This window comes from Megascapheus bottae, chromosome 5 (assembly GCF_031878675.1).
Source record: "Megascapheus bottae isolate mThoBot1 chromosome 5, mThoBot2.hap1, whole genome shotgun sequence".
NCBI lineage: Eukaryota > Metazoa > Chordata > Mammalia > Rodentia > Geomyidae > Megascapheus > Megascapheus bottae.
The window spans coordinates 71387890-71408993 of NC_143513.1; the positions used below are offsets into that span (position 1 = coordinate 71387890).

At 35.3% G+C, this 21104-nt stretch overlaps 1 protein-coding gene and 1 long non-coding RNA gene across 3 annotated transcripts in view; one reads left to right on the top strand and one right to left on the bottom strand.

The window, feature by feature from the left end:
• The window catches only part of Exoc4 (exocyst complex component 4), a 662437-nt gene that overhangs the window by 363957 nt on the left and 277376 nt on the right, over positions 1-21104 (top strand). The window lies entirely within an intron of this gene.
• LOC150063598 (uncharacterized) lies at positions 14018-18323 on the bottom strand. 2 transcript variants are annotated; one of them, XR_016535446.1, is made up of 4 exons: positions 18049-18323; positions 15242-15347; positions 15041-15149; positions 14018-14150 (listed from the first exon to the last, which is right to left on the bottom strand). It is a non-coding gene; the product is annotated as an uncharacterized LOC150063598 (long non-coding RNA). The 2 variants fall into 2 exon arrangements; XR_016535445.1 differs by lacking the exon at positions 15242-15347.

The following is a 21104-nucleotide window of genomic DNA, read 5'->3' on the forward strand; positions in this document are numbered from 1 at the left end:
TGAAACAACAGCAATAGAAAATGAACTGTATCATTTTTTACTGACTTGTTCTGTTGGTGATTGAGGCATTTCAGCACACAACCAGGAAAATAATAGGTTACTTTCACAATGGTAGAAGTTTAACAAATGCTCAATCATTCACCCTACATCAGTGCTGTCATTGGAGAGAGCTTTACTGTATGATATTGATGCCTTGCTTCTTTCTTATTGCTGTATTCTTTTCAGATTCAATCTGTCTGCAATGGGCCACTAAACATTTCAATTTGCTACCTGTAGAGCGGGATTGCAATGCTGAGACTGAAATGAGAGAGAAATGGATTTAGTGAAACTCAAAATAGAGAGTTTCATGGATTTTTGTAGAAGGATGCACAAACTGAAACCCACTGATAAGATACACATGATCACTTTTGAGTGTCTCATAAAAGTACATGGTATTAAGCAATTCATGGATATTTATAGGGAAAATAGACTCCGCTGGATACTGATAAGACCCCCTGCATTTAGAGGAACTCAGACTCTGTCAGCCTAGGTGTACCTGCTATAGAAAATGTCAGGATAATAGCTTGAAATACTTGTAAAACTCTGCTTGCTTAGATGTTGTTCAGTGAGCTGAGCTAGCAAAGAATGAGAAGTCAAACGTATTTTCTACCAATACCCTCGCATTTAGTCTTTTCCTTGCAGCAGTCATTCTGAAGATTGCCTAGCTGCAAGAAAGGATTCCTTTCCTGCCAGTGCTTCTCTTTGCAGTCATTTCCTAGCTACTGCCTATAGTTCTTTCACCATAGCCCTCTAGATTTTGCCCTCCTCCCTGCTTTTAAAAATTAATTCATGTTCCTTTTGGATTTGTACCTCCTCTGCTCAATGTCAAGATCCTCTAAAAGATTCTTTACTTAGCCTAAGCTTGCGCTTCCTAATGTAAAGTGGATATGACAAACTTGAAGACTATTCAGAAATGCCAGCAGGAAATGGAAGTACTAAAAATTAAAGCAGCAGAAAAGACATTCCTTCATGCCACTAGGATGGCTCTAGCAAAAGAGTCCAAAGGGCAAAGTCTTGACAAGGGTAAGGGAGTGGGAACTCACCTACAGTGCTGGTAGGAATGCAGAGTGTTTCCGTGGTGGAAAATTTGTCAGCTCTCAAAAAAAGTTAGACAGAGAATTAGCATAAGATTTTACAGTTCTTCTCTTAGGGGTGTGTGTGTGTGTGTGTGTGTGTGTATAATTAGACAAATACATGAACACACATATTCGTACCAACTATTCTTATTGGACAAAAAGCAAAAACAATAGTCTAATATTCATCAATAAATACATGCATAGATAAACTAATAGAATATATGTATAACTGCTCATCCATAAAAAGTTACGAATGACTAAAACGTACTGCACAAGGGGTATACATCCAAAACGTGCCTTAGAAAGTTAGAGACTAGACTCAGTATTAGAAGGCAGAGGTGTTGGTCAAGTGGTAGAGTGTCCTACCTAACAAGCATGGAGCCTGAGTTCATACTCCAGTCCTGTCAGATAAAGTGAATGATTCACTTTTTCTAAAATATCCAAAGTAAATAAATGTGTAAATACACATTCAGTAGTCTCTAGGGACTGTTAGGGGAACTACCTACTAAATAGGAAGTTTTACTTAGGAGCTGTGGAAATGTTTGAGAATGAGACCGAGCTAGTAATTGTGTAGTATTATAAATGTTTTGATTACCCTGAAACTTTTCATTTTCAATTTTATGTTAAATGAATTCCATTTTAATAAATTACTTTTGAAAATGGAAGCCCAGAAAATTTATCCAGAAGGGTTGGTAAAAACAAGTCTTCACTAGTTGTTTTTGTTTTTGGTTTTTTTTGTAGTTATATACTTGAAGATGCTAGGGATCAGCCAGTGGTTTGTATGATAAGTAACACCAGAAAATTCTTTGCGTATTGGAGTCAAAAAAAATTGTAGACAAAGGTACTTGAGTAGAAGTGGTGATGATTGTGTAGAGAAGATCCCATCTATTACCAGTCATTCTACAATAGAATCTAAAGTGAACTCTACAGACCTAGCTAGGAGAAGTGAAGGAATAGTTATAACTGGCCATGGGAAATCTTACAAGGATAAGCCCAAGTTTTCTGAGAATGTCAAGTGCTTTGATTCTTTATATCTTCTAAAGCATGGAAGTCACCAATGCTAGAAATAACTAATCTGGCACAAAGGTGGTTCGTTTTTCCCACCATCTTGTTACCCTGACAACACTGAGTAACTACAGAGGTCATCATCAGATAATCCTTCAATGGCTAATTGTTTAGATCTCAGAAGGAGTCACATTTATTAAAATTCCTGTGTGACCACATATTGGTCATGTGAGCTTCGACCATTAATTTCCTTATATCTCAATATATGTATGTGTAATTGGAATAATCATGGTTTATTTTTCACAGGATTATAGTGGTGGTTAAATACGAACTTAGGACACAGATAATGTTCAATGAATTTCAGCTAACATGAAAGATACTCTGAGAAAGAAAATGAGAAAATGTGTTTGGGCATATATTTCATGGATGACAGGTAGTATTTTTTTCTTTTTATTATTCTTTTTCTTTTTTGTTTTTTTTCTTTTTAAGAACAGCACTTGTCCAGAAGTGTTGAGAAGAATAAAGACTGGGTATATGCAGGGTGCTTAATACAAAATTATAGAATCATTCTTCAGTAAATTTAAGCCCACAAGATTTTTACATCAAACCATGACGTACAATGGGATTTTTTTTAAGAAAAATAATATGATAGTAGACATTCCACATTGAGACATTCCACATTGATTAAAAGGTAAAGAAACTAAAAGCAGGAAGCCCTCTTCGGCTAGAAGTAATTTATTATTCTTTATACTTAGGCTAGAAGTTGTTTGAACTTTGATTCTGTTCACTCTGCCATCAGATTTTCTTCCTTTGGTTATGGCCTTAGTTACAATATGTACACACATTTGCTCCATCTGCTGTCATTCTGCATTGTGTGTTTAACATTGTATAATAAAGAGTTAAAAAATAGTAGAAAATTTTAAAGTGACACATGCAAACAATATAAATGGAATTTTTCATTAACAATTTCTCATTAAATTGTTAAAAACTTCAAAACTATGCATCTCTTTTTTAAAGACTAAGAATTTTTTTAATGAATCATGCCATGGTTCTCTAAAGCCATAGTTGGTAATACTTTGTTTAGCATCCCATTTTCAAAACCTGCCTGGCATCCTGCTTTCTAGAAAATGACTGTTTCTCAAGAAATGACAAGTAGATGATTGATAGCCTGCAAATGACTTGAGTATTATTGGCCCTTATCCCACTGAATTGTCACATAAATATGTTAGATTATTTCATCTGTCTTCTGCCATCATTGTAGTGGACTTAAGACTCTTAGGGAAAGCATCTTGGAGTCTCTTTCTCATTGTATCCTAGATTATCTCACAGTACCTAAATAGTCCTATCTTAAGTGAATAAATGGATCTGACCCCAAATAGAATTTAATATGGGATTTTAAAATAGCATGCCACTATTAAGAATTGCCATTAGAAGCGGGGCACGGTGGCTCATGCCTGTAATCCTAGCTACTGTGGAGGCTGAGATCTGGGGATTGCAGTTCAAAGCCAGACTGGGCACTAAAGTCCCTTTGAGACTCTTATCTCCAGTTAACCCCTAGAAAACCAGAAGTGGCTATGTTGCTCAAAGGGTAAGGCAGTATCCTTAAGCTGAAGAGCTCAGGGACAGTGCCCAGGCCCAGAGTTTAAGCCCCACAACTAACCAAAAAAAAATTGGCATTATAATCTTAGACCTTGGACCTTACCCTTATGATCTGTCCATGATCTGTGAGCATTGGTTTTCTTATTTATAGAAATGTGTGTATCACCTACTTTGCCATTAAATAAGAGATTAAATTATAATACAAACATCTGCAGAATTGCAAGTATCTAATCTGTTCTACATGGAGCAGTGGAAAGAATTGTTTCATGAGTGCTGCTGAAATGTAGAAAAATTAAATTGCAAGGCCCAGCTACCAGTAAGAAAAGAAGTTTTTTATTCAAGGAAATCATGTTACACAGAAAGTCAACTATAGGATCATGTTTTATTTTCTTATTCATGTTAAAAGAAATTTGGGGGCTGGGAGTTTAGCCTAGTGGTAGAGTGCTTGTGTAGCATGCACGAAGACCCGGATTTGATTCCTCAGTACCACATCCATAGAAAAAAGCCGGAAGTGGTGCTGAGGCTCAAGTGGTAGATCTCTAGCCTTGAGAAAGTCCAAGGACAGTGCTCAGACCCTGAGCTCAAGCCCAGGACTGACAAAAAAAAAATGGAATATCTCAAATTATAAAAGTACATAGTATAATGGATTTTGTGCCCCTGCTCTAGCAGTTTTTTTGCTCAAATAACAAAGAGAAAAAGAGACTGTTTCAGAATGAAAGCAATGTTTTGCTTAATTTGTTAATAATACTTACTGGAGCTCATTGCTTTGTTTTGCCAACAATAACCTCCTGATAGATAAATAGAACAATAGAGTGGAATTCTATGCTGCTGTCAGAAAGAATGACATTGCCCCATTTGTTAAGAAATGGAAAGACTTAGAAAAGATCATATTAAGTGAAGTAAGCCAGACTCAAAGGAACTTAGGCTCAATGGTTTCCCTCATTTGTCATAATCAGTAGAAACCTTGGGCTCTCCTAGCAGAGATTAGCAATAGAGCAAAACCTTGATACAAAAGGCCATATAGTAGGACGCTAAATGAAAGGATCTCTAGGATATAGAAACATAAGCCATATAATGAATGATTGTTGTTCTTAAGGTACTATTTTATCTCATCTCTTTTGCTGTCCCTTGGTTATCTCATATTGTTACAGTATCTCACTTTGTTACCTGATATATCGGATATATTTGTATTTGGTTATTTGAAATTGGATAGGGAACAGGGGAAAACAAGATGAGGGGAGGGGTGGGGGGGGGGGAAATGGGGACCAAGACATGTGAAAGAGTATCAATGTGTGGGAATTAATGCACCATCTATCTGGCAAATATCATGTAACCCTTCTATTAATTACAATAAAAAATATATGAAAAAAATTCCCATGCTAACAAAAAGATAACTGGGCACTGGCTTGGCTACCTTCTTTAGCAGGCCACTATAAGAGGAATGTTTGTGATTCAAGCCTTAAATTTGATCTACTAATCTTAAGAAAAAAATATTAATATTAAATAGTAGCTTTCTATTTTCCTAAAGTAAATATGTGGGTAAGTAGTATTTGGTGTTAAGGTGGTAGTTTCTATCTATTCCTCTACCTTCTGAGGGACTGGATCTTACATTTCCTTTCCGCATCCAATTAAGAGAAAAAAAGAGAACTTAGAATTCTTTCTTCCTGTCACTCAATTAATGAGCTGGCTTGAGATTTTGGTGAAGGTAGGGAAACATGGAACTTCATTTCCATTTTTTTTCATGAGGACAAAGAAAAATATCTCTATTTCGCACTTTTATCCACAACAACATCACCTTGTTTCCTACACTTTTCATACTCTTAGGGGCTTATTAAAAAGAAAAATATCTGGAAATATCACCAAACATACTTTCTGTGTGTGTGTAACCTATTTACACCTCATATAATTTCCTTAGGGGAAGAACCAGGAATCAAAACTGATCATTGGATCTATTAATGTGATAGTGTCTTCTAATACATAGGCAGTGTGGCATGGCAGAAAAAATATTGATACTTTTGGAAAGCAATAGATCTCATTTCTATACCTGCTGTTGTTATTATGTCAGTGGCCATATTTCTAAATAGACCATTGTAAGATTTGGTGAAAGGAAAATATTGATTTAATAGAATGCTTGGTATAAGATAAGATCAAGTTTTTGAACCTTTGTAGGCAATCAGAAGTGGCAGGCATTTCCCTATCTTTTGCATGGGACAGGTTATTTGGTGTGGGGTTTGTTTGGAGAGAGTTCTCATCATTTCTTCATGTCTCATTAATGGATTTTTGTATTGGACTATTTTCTCAAGTGAGAATTTTTATGATGAAAATCTTTGAAAGAAGGTTAATCATATACTATCTTTATTGTGGATGGTGATGGTGGTGATGGTGGTCATGGGGCTTGAACTCTGGGCCTGGGAACTGTCCCGACCTCTTCAGCTCAAGGCTACTTCCCTACACCTAGTTCTGGATGTTGTCCCTGAGCTCTTCAGCTCAAGGCTCCCATCCTATCCCTTGAGTCACAGCACCACTTCTGTTTTTCTAGTGGTTGGAGATAAAAAGTCTCAAGACTTTAGTGCCCAGGCAGGCTTTGAACTGTGATTCTCAGATCTCAGCCTCCTGAGTAGCTAAAATTACAAGCATGAGCCATCGTGCCCAGCTAATGTACTTTCTTCTAGCATGAAAACAGTGTCTCGTATGACAATTGAGCAAATTTGCTTCTGACATCCAATATAAAGTACTGCATTTTCCTACTCAGTTAATCTCTCCTAGAATGCAAACCAGTATATGGACAAACTGGCCCATGTGCCATATGGCCAGTGTCTGGGGAAACCAATACAAGGAAATACTTTGGCTACTACTCTTGCTGATAACAATAACATGTCCTTTGTCCTTGAACCCAGTGTTAATTTTTTTCTTGTTTGTTTTCAGTGCTTATTTTTTTTTTAATTCTGCCAATGTCCATTGTTCATGAAAGTGTATGCTTTTAGCTGACAGGTAGGGTATAATTTCAGACTCTTTAGAATTGAGTTTGAAAACACTAATTTTAAAATCATACACATAGACGTAGTTATACATCTGAAGTCTACTACTACTGTATATATGTTCTGGTACACAGAAGGAAGTTTCATATCTTTTTTTTTTCTTTTTGCCAGTCTTGGGGTTTGAACTCAGGTCCTGGGCACTGTCCTTGGACACTTTTTGCTTAAGGCTCAGGTCTGTGGTCTAGTACAAAGTGGTGCAACACACAGAAGTGATGATTATTGGGCATACTATAAGTCATTGTGAATGGGGAAAACATCATAAATTTTTGCCAGAGTGTTCGCTTGAGTCTCCCATGAAAATCAATGTAAAGTTTCATCACGATTCAAAATGCAAAATGGTATGTAGTATTGCCATTCCAAGCTGTCCTAAATTGTTGCACTTTTAAAAGCAGGCTTTGAGTTTTGTCCTTACCACATGAATTCAACTTCTCAGTTAAAATTATTCTGAGCAGATGCAGTTGTATGGAAAACAAATTCGTGTCAGTCTGAATTCTTCTGCATGTATTACTTAGACTGTTTTTAACCTTTTCCTAGGTCAGTGAGCATCTCACAGATTTGCTTATTCATATGCTTCAGAGAATACAACCTTCTTTCCTTATGGGTTTTATTCATAAGTTAAATGTTACCTCTCCATTTACATTAGTAATCTTAAATTATTTACCTGCTTTGGAATTCATACGTTAAACTTGCCATTTGAAAGCTGTCAGATGAGTGAATAAATTTATTCTACTTGTGTCTTACTTATAACAGTAGTTCTTTCATGGTTCCTGTTTAAAATGAAGTGCTATATAGAACAGTGAAGAGATGAGTAGAGGTCAAGTTGTCCACATCAAAGTTTACTCTGCTATGCTGGCACGCACTGGCCTTGTAGGAATTTCTGCTAAACTTTGAACAATTGCATTCACACATGCTCTTGCTTATTACGGCTTTTCAATCATTCAATCTTAGGCAGAATTGGCTGGATTTAATAGAACACTGCTACTTAAAATAAGAAAAATAGTATATTCCTCTCTGGTAGAGCCAGTGGTCTGACATGCTTCTCCCCCTTGTGTTTCCTGGGGAATTAGTATCTTGTCTTACTAGATATAGTATTTTCCATAATGACTTAATCAGAAAAGTGAAATCCTGAATTGTATAAATGAAAAAATTGTTGATATACAGCATCCAACACATGTAAAATGCAAATTGGAGGCCTCCCCACAGACAAGAAAGATAAGAACTTCCAATCCTCCTGTTTCTATGTGTGGTCTACCGACTACACCTCCCAGCTGTATTGTCATTGTGAAATGCAGCCAAAGTGTTTTCTAGATTGTAAGCAAGGAACCATATGTTGGCAAGTATCTATCAGCATTGTTTTTATTTTCTATGCCACAAAAGCCTCAAAATTGTCTATGCAAGTATTGTGCCTACATACCTTTATATTTATACCATATATTATCTAATATAGAATTACATATAACTACAGACTAATAAATAATGTTATTTCTTGCATACTTTTTAAAAATAATTGATGTAATTGCTAGTTGTTCCAACTTAAATTATTTCAGAGTCAAACTACTCACATAATTAATTATTTAAAGTTTAATTACTGATTAAAATTATTTCTTATGGATTCATCACTAAACCCTGGCTAGTGGACTTAGCTAGTGTCTGGGGCACTAAATTTATTCTGAAGCTTTGACTTGCTTGGTCACTTTTTAAAAGTTTCTTATTATTTAGATCCCATGAAGAAAAATGATTCAGTTGCAGTAGTTGAGAATCCACTTGTTCTATCAGTTCTATCAGTCAATTGAAAGGATATCATAGTCAAATCAGTCTTTGGTGGAAACCCTGTTTTGTAAAAGACAAATTCCAAAACTGTATCTTCAAGGTCAGTGAAATAGATTTCAGCACAGAACTTGGAATCCTGGAAGTATAGCTTTAGCTCAAGTGGTAGAGAACCAGTCATGTACAAAACAAAAGCTAAAGCCCTGAGTTCAGCCCCCAGAACTAGAGTGCACACAAACACACACAAAAAGTCTGAGAGCTTTTAAATCTGCTGGAGGCCTCTTTTCAGCGTGTTTCTATCTAACCATCCACTCATCCTTCATTCTTTAAATTTTTTTTTCAGATATACAGAAGCTATCTCCTGTGTATCGTTTTGGGTTTTGCAAGTATATCATAGAAGAATATAAATTTTCTTTTTCTTTTTTGGAATTTATACTATGAGAAAATGCATCTATTAATGGCATAATTATGTTATTTTATTAATGAATTATAAAATATAAATAATGGGTCATTGGAATAGCTATTTTTAAAAAAAGATAAAGTTGACTGAATGCATAAGAAAGCAATCTCTGAGCTGGGCCCTGGTTGCTCATGCTTGTAATGTAGTTACTCAGGAGGATGGGTCTGAGAATCATGGTTTGAAACAAATCTGGGCAGAAGAGTTTGTAAGATTCTTATTTCTGATTAAACAGGAAAAAACTGGAAGTAGAGATGTGGCTTAAGAAGTAGAGCTCCAGCCTTGAGTGACAAAGGACAGCATGAGATCCTTAGTTCAAGCCTTTGAGTGCACACGTTAGTGAGAGAGTATAAACACACACACACACACACACACACACACACACACACACACACACACACACACGAAATAAAAGAATAATAAAAGTCTCTGAAAGTGATATTTGAACTGAATCCAAAGAAATTAGGAGAATGACTTAAGAGATTTGAAAGTAGAAGTTCTGGAAAAAGGACATGGTTATGGAAAGAAACACATGCTGAGTCTTTTTTTTTTGAAACTATGAAGGATGTAGGATAATAAGATATGAAAGGAAATGAGGCCAGACAAGTGATAAGAATTATGGGAGGACCCGGCTGATCTATAAAGGACCTTGATAAAGGCATTGACATCAACTAAGAAGAGAAGCTTTTGATTGGTTTACAAAAGTAGGGGGACTTGATCTCATTTAAGTTTTAAAGTAATGCTATCCAATGCAACTTTACCACTTTACCACTTATGGCTAGTATGTGCTTGAAATATAGTGAATGAACCTAAAAAACGAAGTGGTTTTTATTTGCATAATTATAATGTAAGTTGGAATATTTAGCTTGTGGCATATTGGAAAGTATTTTGTATTTTTCATATTTTGTTTTGTATATTTATTTCTCTGGCTATTTTGAGAAAATTTGTGTGTAGGGAAGCAAATGGAAAAAAGTAGGAAGACTTAGAAAATTAGTGTAGTAATGTAGTCCAATAGTTTGCCAAAAGAATATTCTGTAAAACAAGTATGAATATGTGTATACATATGTAGAGATAGATATGTATATGATAGCTATAATAGTATGAAAAGCATGTATTTTTACTTTAGTAGAATGAGTGTTTGATAGAGGACTGACTGATTATTAAGCTAGGAGTGCAGTATAACAAATGAGATCTCAAAGAAGGAGTTGAGAGGAAGCATGAAAGAAACTTGAAAGTAATATCTTAGCAACTAAATGAAAGTGTTTTAGGATCTGTCAAGTGCTGTCTGGAACATACAAGTACACAAGTACATTTCTTATGTCTCCGTACCACTGGACATACCCTACTCTCTACTGACTTCTAATGAGTGGTAATGTACAATCCCTCAGTGTTCAGAAACCTTTAATGGCTTCCCGTTGCAACTCCTTCACTTTTATATGGCTGAAAGCCAAAGGTGATGAGTCCTGCAATTTTGCATTTCTCTGTTTACTCATTTGGATAGATTTCTTTATTACTGAAGTACTGTTTTATCTTTCATTGCCTATTGAAATCCTGGCCATCTATTCGGGGCCAATTCTAATGCTTTTCTCCAGAAGTATCTCTGGTTCCCCTACCTGAGTTCTCTATCCAGTCAGTAAGCCATCAGTGTATCCAACTTTGGATAATCTTAAGTTGTTTGGTTTAATTTGCACTTAATTTAGCCTCTATATGAACAGATACATGACACTATAGTGAAACGACTGTGAGCAAGGGAAATTGTGTAAAACAGACCTGGTTTTAAATACCAGCTCCTTGTTTATTTGTGACTTTGCTGAGTAGCTCAAATTCTTGGCAGCTTTATTTTTTTCACCCCCAAATTAAGATAAATAAGGTTTCCTGAAGTTAGAGGTATTAGTCCCGTTAATCATTTATTGCATTTATTCTGTATCAAGTTAGAGCTAGAACTTTCAGTGTAAATGATTTAACAAACAAGGATATGCACAGGTTTGTTACAGAGATTGTTTTTATCCTTATTTCTGTCTTGCATAATGTTTGTTTTGCACATACTTATTTTAAATAATTTACACCCACATGATTAAACATTAACTTTTATGCTTAAGTTAATTATAGCTGAATTTCTTTCTCTTTTTTTTGTTTTTCGCATTTTACATCCTTTTTTGAAGTTCAGGTAAAAATCTTGACCACTTGGCAGCTTAGGAACTTGATAAGAACCATGAAAGCCATGATCATCTGATTCTTTCTTCTCCCCCAAATACCACTTTTGTTGTGGATCAACAGAGTATCACTGAGTGAGAAGGAGGTGTAGACAACCAGAGTCAATATTTATAACTTTTTCATCAGACCTTAAAATGCTGCCTGAAAAATTTATGGCACTGCTGCAGGTGGCAAAAGGAGAAGCTACATTGGGATTTAGACCTACAGGTAATGGCTTTGTGAATCTTGAGCATCAGGAAGCAGAGGTGCCTTTTTCTGAAACGAACTACTACAAAGCTATCTTGAGAGGATTAGTTCTATGACAGCATGATCTGGGAAAATTTTTATAGTCTTTCCATTGATGTTGTCACATAGTGTTTATTGAAGACAGCTTTTTATTTCAGAACTGTAGGTTCCATTGGGAGTTATAGACTGTCTCAAACCTTTTTGAACATGTTGGATAAATGAAGGAGCATGTTGTCTTGTCAGATTTCAGTTGAATTTTCTCTGCTTTCACTGGATAATTGTGGAATTTGTTGATAATTTGTCTTGATATTTACTGCAAGCTCCTCTTATTTCATTACTTGTGAGTGCAGTGGAACTTCTATTACCTTCTACTATAACATGATATAAAGTATTTCTGTCCCATAAACTCCTTTGGGCCTTTTGTAACTACTCAAAAAAAAGTAGTTAACCACGTACATGTCATTAGACTAAGATCCTTAAATTCTTCTAGTCTATCCTCCCTCTACGAGCTTTTTCCTAGAGTCCTTTTATCTTCAACTATATCTATCCTAATAGTTAAGATTTCTGGGTTCACAAAAACTCACCTTTTGTATTTCAGTGAACTGGTACTTGAAATCTCTTTGAGTTTAGAACCTTCTTACCTGTTGACTTCAGTTAATTTGGCTTTACTATAAATCCAGTCTAAAATTTGTCTTCCACATAGTAGTCGTATTTGAATTACAGTAGAATTATTGTATTCTTTAAACTTCATGGCTCTTACATAATGTTGGCTATTGACGAAATTTCCGTGCTCTTCTTTTTTAGAATGACATTCAAGGAAAGATAAAAAACAACAAATAGAAAAACCCAAATTTCCAACTGAAAACTTGGAGCAGGTAGTTAAGAAAACAATGAAGGAATGAGTGATAGATAACTTGGTTCCTCATTATTGAATGCATACGTTATTTTGCCTTTTAATTTTTTAATAATCTTACATCTTGAGTCAACAGTAATTACACTTGTGTAGTATATAGTTGTTAGAGAAACATTCTTGCTTCTTTGCCAGTAATCATTGGATTTAGATTGATCTTGTTGACCTAAATACAAACTTTGCAAACTACTGTCTGAGAGGAGGAAGGGGACAGTTTCAGAAAACACACTGCCAAGTGAATACCAGGAGGAAGCAGGGCCATTACTTCCCTGCATACAGAAGGCAGTGAAAACTTTCATGAAGCTACCTCTGATGTAGATGCTTTCTGTGGCATGCTTCCAACGGACTGCTTTCTAACAGGATATATTCTGTGTCCTTGGGAGATAGATCGAAGCTTTTCTCAAGCCTTGTTGATATTTTATTTTTAGTCCCTTGCAGATTTTTCTTCACATTTAATGAGTTTTCATTTTCTAATCTTAGTGCTCATATTGATGTAATTTTTTTAAAAAAGGATTGAAATAGTTATGAGCAAGTTTTGTGATTTTTTTTTCTAAATAATTCCTTGCATTCAGGAAGTGGATTCTTTTCTACAGAAGACTTAAAAAGAAAAAGAAACCTTCCTTTTCTGGGTCTAAAATAGTCTAGCCTGTTTGTCAAAGGAATAAGATTAATTAAATCTTAATCTAAAAACCTCCCAGAGCAAAATAGAAAGTAATTGACCTTTAGAAATTGAGTGTTATAGCAGTCCGATGAATAATCCTTGACAACTGTGTTAACTTATTTTAGATTTAGGTGATAAGAATTTAAAAATATAGCTTTTGTTATTCTAACACCAGTAGTATTTTAAATTATAAAAGGAGCTAGATTTAAAAATGGATAGAATAATAAAATATAAAAACAGCTGGATACAGATGGCTAACTCCTAGCTACTAAGGAATTTGAGACCTGAGGAGCTTAGTTCAAAGCCAATCAAGGCAAGAAAATCAGTGAGCCTTATCTTTATCCACTAAGAAGCCATAAGTGGAGCTGTGGTTCAAGTGCTAGAATGCTAGCTTTGTGCTCAGGAACATTGCTCCAGCCCAGAGTTCAAGCCCAAGGACTAGGGAGAAAAAAAATGACCAAAACAAACAAGCACAACAAGAAAAAACTGACCACCAGTGATCCTTGCGTATAATCATAGCTACTCTAGGAGCTAAGATCTGATCATATTTCAAAGGGAGCCCCAGCAGACAAGTCTGTAAGATTCTCCAATTAACTAGCAAAAACTTAGGAGTAGAGATGTGGCATTAAGTAGTAGAGTGCCAGCCTTGAATGGAAAAAGCCAAGCAAGAGCACAAGGCCGTGAGTTCAAACCCCAGGACTGGCACATATATACATGTACATGTGCACATGTGTGCCTGCATGTGCACATGCTTGCGCACATGCGAGCACACACATACACCCACAACACACACACACACACACACACACACACACACACACACACACACAAAGATGAGATGGAGAGGGGACAAAGAATGAAGCAAGAAAGAAGATGAATAAAAGGGAAGGGGAAGAGAGGGAGAAGAGAGATGGGAAGGACTTCCATATATATAGTATAAATGGATGACTGGAAAAGAAACAGCATACTAGTTGATAGAGAAAATATCAGAATCTTGCAAAATACATTTGAAATATTTTTTATTACACTTATGGGGAAGCAGCAAATATGAAGTCCTGAATGAATCGGATATGATGACCAATTGGTGAAATGTTCTAACTTGCCCTTATTTACTTATTGGTAGGATGGTATCAATAGTGATGTTTTCTCTTCTGAGCAACTATTTAGAAAAAAAATAGCCAGTGAATATAATCAAAATCCCCATAGTGGACAACCAGCCATCTCAAATATGCAGATCCCAATGCTTTTTTTGATTGCTTGTTTTGTGATATTTTTATAAAGGCATCCATATTCATCGTCCTCTTCCCTTCTTTCCTTTGTCTATTATTTGCTAAACCTGGGCCTATACCAAAGAAAAGGATGAATTCTGTCTCCATAGTAATTACATTCGAGGATTATGGAATAAACATCCAAAGTGACCAGTTTTGACTAATACACTCTAGAATTATAGGATTTATTTCTTTTCCTTCCCAGTGTTTTGGTTGTCACTTCTATAAATACTAATATGGTGAGCTTTACTCAATCTATATGATCTCTATGGAAGGCATATTCTACTTCTTTCAGTTAGATTTCATTTGACTTTACATGATTCTTAAGTCTTTATAAACATTGCAAAATTAATCTAGTTGTTCAAATGGAAAATAAGATTTAATCTTTTTATTTTAGGATTTACTTTTAGTAGGAGGTACATTTAAATAGAAGAATGGCATGTTTAACATGCACGATCAAATGCATTAATAGATTTCACCCTGTAATAATTTATTGCTTGGATACCAACGCATCATTAGCAACTTACAATAGTTTAAATTTTTATCACTTTTAATTATTGTGATGGAATTATATAACACCATATTTACTCTTTAAGTGATAAAATTATATAACACCATATTTAGTCTTTAATCCATTAATGTTCATACTTCAGTGACTTTTACTATATCTACATTGTCATATAGCATCAAAGCAATCCATCTCCTGAACTTTTTCATCTTTCCAAATCGAAACTATATAACCATTAACCATTAAACAATAAGTGATCACTGTCTCTCTTACCAGAAGAATGTTCACTGTCCTTGGCTGTTTATAACCAGTGATAGCTTAAGACTATTAAAAGATACAATAAGAAGTCTCAGTGTCTTCAGTGTCTTCTAGAACTATGTAACTTGCAATATGGAAGAGAAAGAGGATAAGCAGGTAAATAAAACAAGAATGTGTCTAGTAACATGAAATACTTTTTTGCTAGAGTGTACTGACTTGGATTTTGCAATGTGCCGAGTTTGATCTCTGACTTAACACTTCTTATCTTATGCAGTTGCTTCTTGGTATGTTTTTTTAGGTTCTCTGAGCTGAATCATTTTAGCTATAGCATGGAAAATACAAGGGATTAATTTTAAGGACTAAGGAGTTAACTAAACCAAATCATCCTGAGATTCAGAAGTTGTATTTCAGATGTTAATGTATATATTACTGATGTTACCTCCCTCTTTATTGCTTTTCCTTGTTATATTTGAATACCATTCTTAGAGTCAAAACCTGTCAAAGTTAACAACTTTTTAAAGGGACTGTTTTACCAATTTTATAACTGACATTGTATTTCTGCTTAGACTTCATTTCATTTCTGTTCAACTCAATATATGGACAGTAGACAGTAGTGTCTGTGGCAGACAAAATTTGAACAAGTAAGTTATTTGTTATCCACAAGAGAGTTCCTTGCGCCACTGGAACAGTTTCTGTTAGCAGCCCAGGGTGAGAGTTGGTGACACTTAAAAACTCAAATTATTGATGAGAACATCCCAAGAACTGGAATGAATTTAAAATTAAACATTTTAAGCCTGTGCAGTCATTATCACATTAAGCAGGGAGATGGTGATGGGTCATAAATTGGTTTTCCATTTTATTTAAACAGGACCTGGCAGAATATAAATGGAATTGTTGAAGTTCGCTTATCTCATGGTAATTCTTCACTTTTTTTTCAACTAGAGTATGAGGTTGAAACTGTAGATGATCTGATTATTTCTTTAGGCTACATTTATTGGAAAAATTATATTTAGATTTTCCACCCAAGTTTCTTTTCATTTCTGTGTATCTTTCAGAAACTCAGAGATTTCTGACTTTCTAATTTCCCTACAATGGCTTTTTTGAAATTTTAGGTATGTAATAAATCATAATTCACATTTAATGTAAATAGAATATTTCTGAAAGTTTCTTCTGTTGTATTCTATTGTAAAGTTATTGTGCAAATCTTCAGCTACATCTTAATTTTCTTCAAACTTGGTATGGAAACCCAGAGGAACAAAGTTTGCATGCTTTCCTTCATTTGTGATGCTATTGATAGTTAAATACCTTGGGAGGTATGCAAGTGATTACAAGTGAGTTAACCAAAATATAATGATTCTATGGAGTCATCACCTTTTAGAAAGACTGGGTCAATGTCCAAGAAAACCAACATCAGGAAATAGATACATGCGAGAGAAGGGATGAGGTCAAGGGGAAAGGAGTAAATGAATAAAGGGGTGAAGGAGGGAGAATACATTCAAGAATGCTGTCCCTAGCCAGGCGCAGTGGCTCCAGCCTGTAATCCTAGCTACTCAGGAGGCTGAGATCTGAGGATCAAGGTTCAAAGCCAACCTGGGCACAAAAGGACCTAAGACTCTTATCTCCAATTACCTCTAGAAAACAGGAAGTGGGGCTTGGCTCAAGGGTAGGACAGTAGCCTTGAGCTGAAAAGCTCAGGGACTACACCCAGGCAGAGTTCAAGCCCCATGACCTGAGCCTCTTTGTGCTCAAGGTAAGTACTCTATCACTTGAGCCCCAGTGCCATTAATGAACTTTACAACTTGGGGGAGGGAGAGGGTAGTAGGGAGGGGAGAGAATTCATTTGTATATATTACAAAATTAAGAAAAGTGCCAGAAGAGGGATGAGTCAGTAGGGTAAAAACTTTGGACGAGGTGACACTGATCAAGATGCATTGCATTCATAAACAGCTTTGTTATGCAACCATCCAAAGCTAATAAAAAGTTTTTAAAATAAGAAACCTAGCAATGCATTTCCATTCTGTAAAGCTGTTCTGTCCGACTTTGAGCCATATTATTTATATGCAGTGACTTACAAGTTACAAGTTGTGAATGCTCTTCATAACATTCAGTCATATTTCTAATTTTTTTGCATGAAGAAATCTAATTCGTTACATTTGAACACTGCTTTCTTGCTTCCCTTAAATGGGATCTTGGTTTCCTTTTTTCTAAGAGGTTAAATTTTGCCTGTACTTTGTCTGGGACTGAACCCAGACCTTTGCACATGCTAGGCTAGTGTTCTTATCCTCACCTTGTGCCACAATTGCTAATCAATGTGGCTCTTCTAATCTATATAATCTAGATAAATATGATAAAACAAGGAGATAGGATCATTAATCACTGTTTGCTATCCCAAAGAGAAATATGTGATATCATACTTCTGCTTTTACTTGTCAACTTCCCAGTTTAAAGATCTGACAACAGCATCTTTCCCAACTATATTACTATCTTCTCCTACTGTACTCTCTTCAGGAATCACTGTTTTCCTCTTCTCACCCTTTATTCTTTTTTTCATTTTTTTATTATCGAGGTGCTATATAGAGGGGTTGCGATTATATTCGCCAGATAGTAGGTACATTACTTCTCAGACATTGATACCTCTTTTTATGTTTTTATCCCCATTTTCCTTCCCACACCCCCCCATCATCTTGTTTTCCCCCTTCCCTTTCCTATTTTAAACAACCAAGTAAACATATATACAGTATACCAGGTAGCGTAGTCAGATACTGTAACAATATGAGATTAACCAAAGGGCAACAAAGGAGAAGAGAAATAACATAATATATGAAGAACAATCACTCAAGATGGAGCTCTTTTCTTTAGTTATCTTCTCCTTGAAAGGTAAGCTCTCCATTTATGTTTTTGATTATTGCCGTCCCAAGATTTTCAGAATTTTAATTTTACAATCTTCTTCCTTCATTCCAACTTTCTCTCTGTTCGATAAAAAGCATAATTTTCTGTATATCCACTTGTCTTTTTTCTTTTACCTTCAAGCATGTTCCTTCTCTCCAGGTACTAAAGAAACTTTCCCTTAATCCAAGGTCAAGACACTACCTTCTATATTGTTTATCCTGAGTATTATGTTTGTTTTCTTTGTTACATCAGCTCAAATCTACTTTTGAATATCCTTACTTCAACATTCTCTGTAGAACAGTAATTTTCAACCGTAACTACTTTTAGAAACTGAGTTGTCCTTTAAAAACTGATGTGGAACTGGGAGTGTGGTCTGGTGGTAGAGTGCTTGCCTAGCATGCATGTTTGATTTCTTGGTACCACATACATAGAAAAAAGCCGGAAGTGGTGCTGAGGTTAGAACTCTAACCATTGTACTTGAATTCTTAGAACCCCGAAAAGACCACCAGAGGCCACAGTCAAAGCTAAAAAGCAAGGGTCGTTTATTTACGAATCTAGACTCGGACCTCCGCGTACCTGTAGCCGGCAACGCTGAGAAGCCTTGAACAAGGCTTTTACACAGCTTTTATAGGGTAATTCCATAGTTACAATCACCTGATTGGCTATTTGGTAACTCAAACCACTGGTTGAATCAGAGCTCAGGTGTCTAACCACTGAGCATCAAGCTGTTGCTACCTGGGGTTCAAGTACATGGGCCCTGAGCAAGGAGGGATGGGGTCATTCCCAGAACATGGGACAATCTTGGCACAACACTAACCTTGAGAAAATCCCAGGACTGGCAAATAAATAAAGTCAATCCTGCTAATGTGAAGGGGGGTAAAATGGCAGAAGGGGTGACAATGTATTGTATGTATAATCTGTTACATTGAAACCCTCCATACAATAGTGAAAAAATGATTAAAATTTTAAAAACTACTAGTATTTGGATATGATCCTAGTGGTTTTTGATTTATTTGATTAGTGATAAATATTCACATTATTTTAAAACATTCCAGAAAATCCTGATGTATAGCCTGCATTGGGAACCACTACTGTAATTAATCCCTGTAATTACTCCCTAATTGTTATTATCCACAGGTTTTAGGTACAATATATATTTTCCTTGGGTTATTAGTTCTTACAGAAATATGGAGTCCTAGTCCATATACTCAATAAATATTAACATTTGAACAATTTGTTCTACCACATTCTCATGGCTCATGCTCTGTATTCTCTTTCCTCCTGGACTCCATTTCCCTACCCTATATTCCTAAATTATTGTTCTGTCCAATTTATTGCTATTAGTGCTATATATTAAAACTTAGAGCCTTGCACATATTAGGCAAGTGTTCTACCACTAAACTACTTCTTCATGCTATGTCTATTACCCTAGGTGGGTTTTCTAGTCTACATAATCTAGATTAATTATTTTTATTACTTTATTACTTTGTTAGTGATTTACCTTACCATTGCTATTTTAGGTCATAGCCAATTTTCTGAAGACAGTTTGTTTTCTCACTATAAACTACTTTCTAAACCCTTTACTTGTATACCATTGGCATGCATGTCCAAAGAAGAGTTTATTATCTGCCAAAATATAATTGTTGGTTGTTCTCCCCCTTTCTGGCTTGGTTTCCAGCAATAGTCATCATATTTATCTTCAACTTGATCATTTCTTGTCATTCCTAGTTATCTAAATCCTATATGCTCTATTCTTAGAATTCCTTATAAATGTGTTATTTGTTAAATAAATCTGCAGTTTTTAACCTTGTCTGGCTGTGACTGGACCATTACAATAACTTCCTAGCTGATCTTTGTTGTATCATACACAGTACTATTGAATTAATTTTCAGTTTCACCTCCAATCTTTTCGCTATCTTTTAACCTTCGAAGACTCCTTTTTTACTATAAGTGAATATAAACAATTAGCATGAATTTCCTGGAACTTGTTAATAGGTCTCTGCCAGCGGATTTTTTTTTCTATTTCATGGAATTGATTTTGACAAATATTACTTTATTTAATTAGAGGCACAGAGCCATTACACATCTTTGGTCCCCCTCAAAGAATGTCCTCCTTCAGTTTCCCAGTGTTTTTTTAATGTGCTTCTATAACTCTTCCAAAAAGACTTCATTTTTCACTGTAACTGGAAGCTTACAATTGTTTCTGTCTTATAACTTCTTTTTAATTTTATAAAGCTTATTAATTTTGTCAAATCCCTTAAGGATTTGTGAATCCACCCCATGTTATGTGACTTCTAATTTCAGCATAGAATTTATTAGCTTAATACTTCTGCTTCTATGTATCTTATTTAACCATAGTGTATGTATGTTCATCTTAAAAAATGTTTTGGAGCTAGTTGTGGTATGTGTAACATCCATAGGTTTTGTATAGCAAATTTATCTTTTCTTGGAATTACTTAAGATAAAAATGATGTTTTTGTTGTTTGTTTTGTTTTGTTTTTTTGAAATACTTCAAATTTTCTTGCAGACTGTATTCCCACTCTGGACTTTCTCTTAAAAAGTACCATTCGGTCTCTGAGATTGTTTGATAAAATAAATATCATAGAAATGAGGATCCATTTACTCAATGTTTTTAGTTTTGTATGCTTTTTTATCACTCTATTATTAAAGTCAAATTTTCCTTCTGCTCTTTTGAAAGAAATGAAATTTTTTGGCACTATCAAATAACAGAGTCATTCCATTTGAGAGTGTTAATGACTCATTTATAACACCAGTCGATACATGAAGGCTGGAAAAATTCAATGTACAGCATCATTACCTTTGTGGTTAGCATTGCTGGAAAGAGCATAGTGCTTAGTGCAACATTTAAAAGATGAGACTCTCTTGGGAGAATATGCTTTTATAGTGGAATGTGTAGATAATAGAATGACAAATGGATGACTTTGTGCCATTTGCGCTGCCTTCTACCAGGCTTTTTGTGGGAGATTAGTCACTAGATTCAGCATGTATACAGAAGCTCAGTTGTTCCATTTGTAGTAACTTGCTTGACAGATATAACTCTAGACTTCTTTTGAGTTTTGAGAATATAGTTCCACAGAGCACAATTTTGAAGTTCTTAAAAGAGACACTAGAAATTTTCTAAACTCTTAGGTTCTTCCAGTTTGAAGATGATGTTGTTGACATCTCCAGG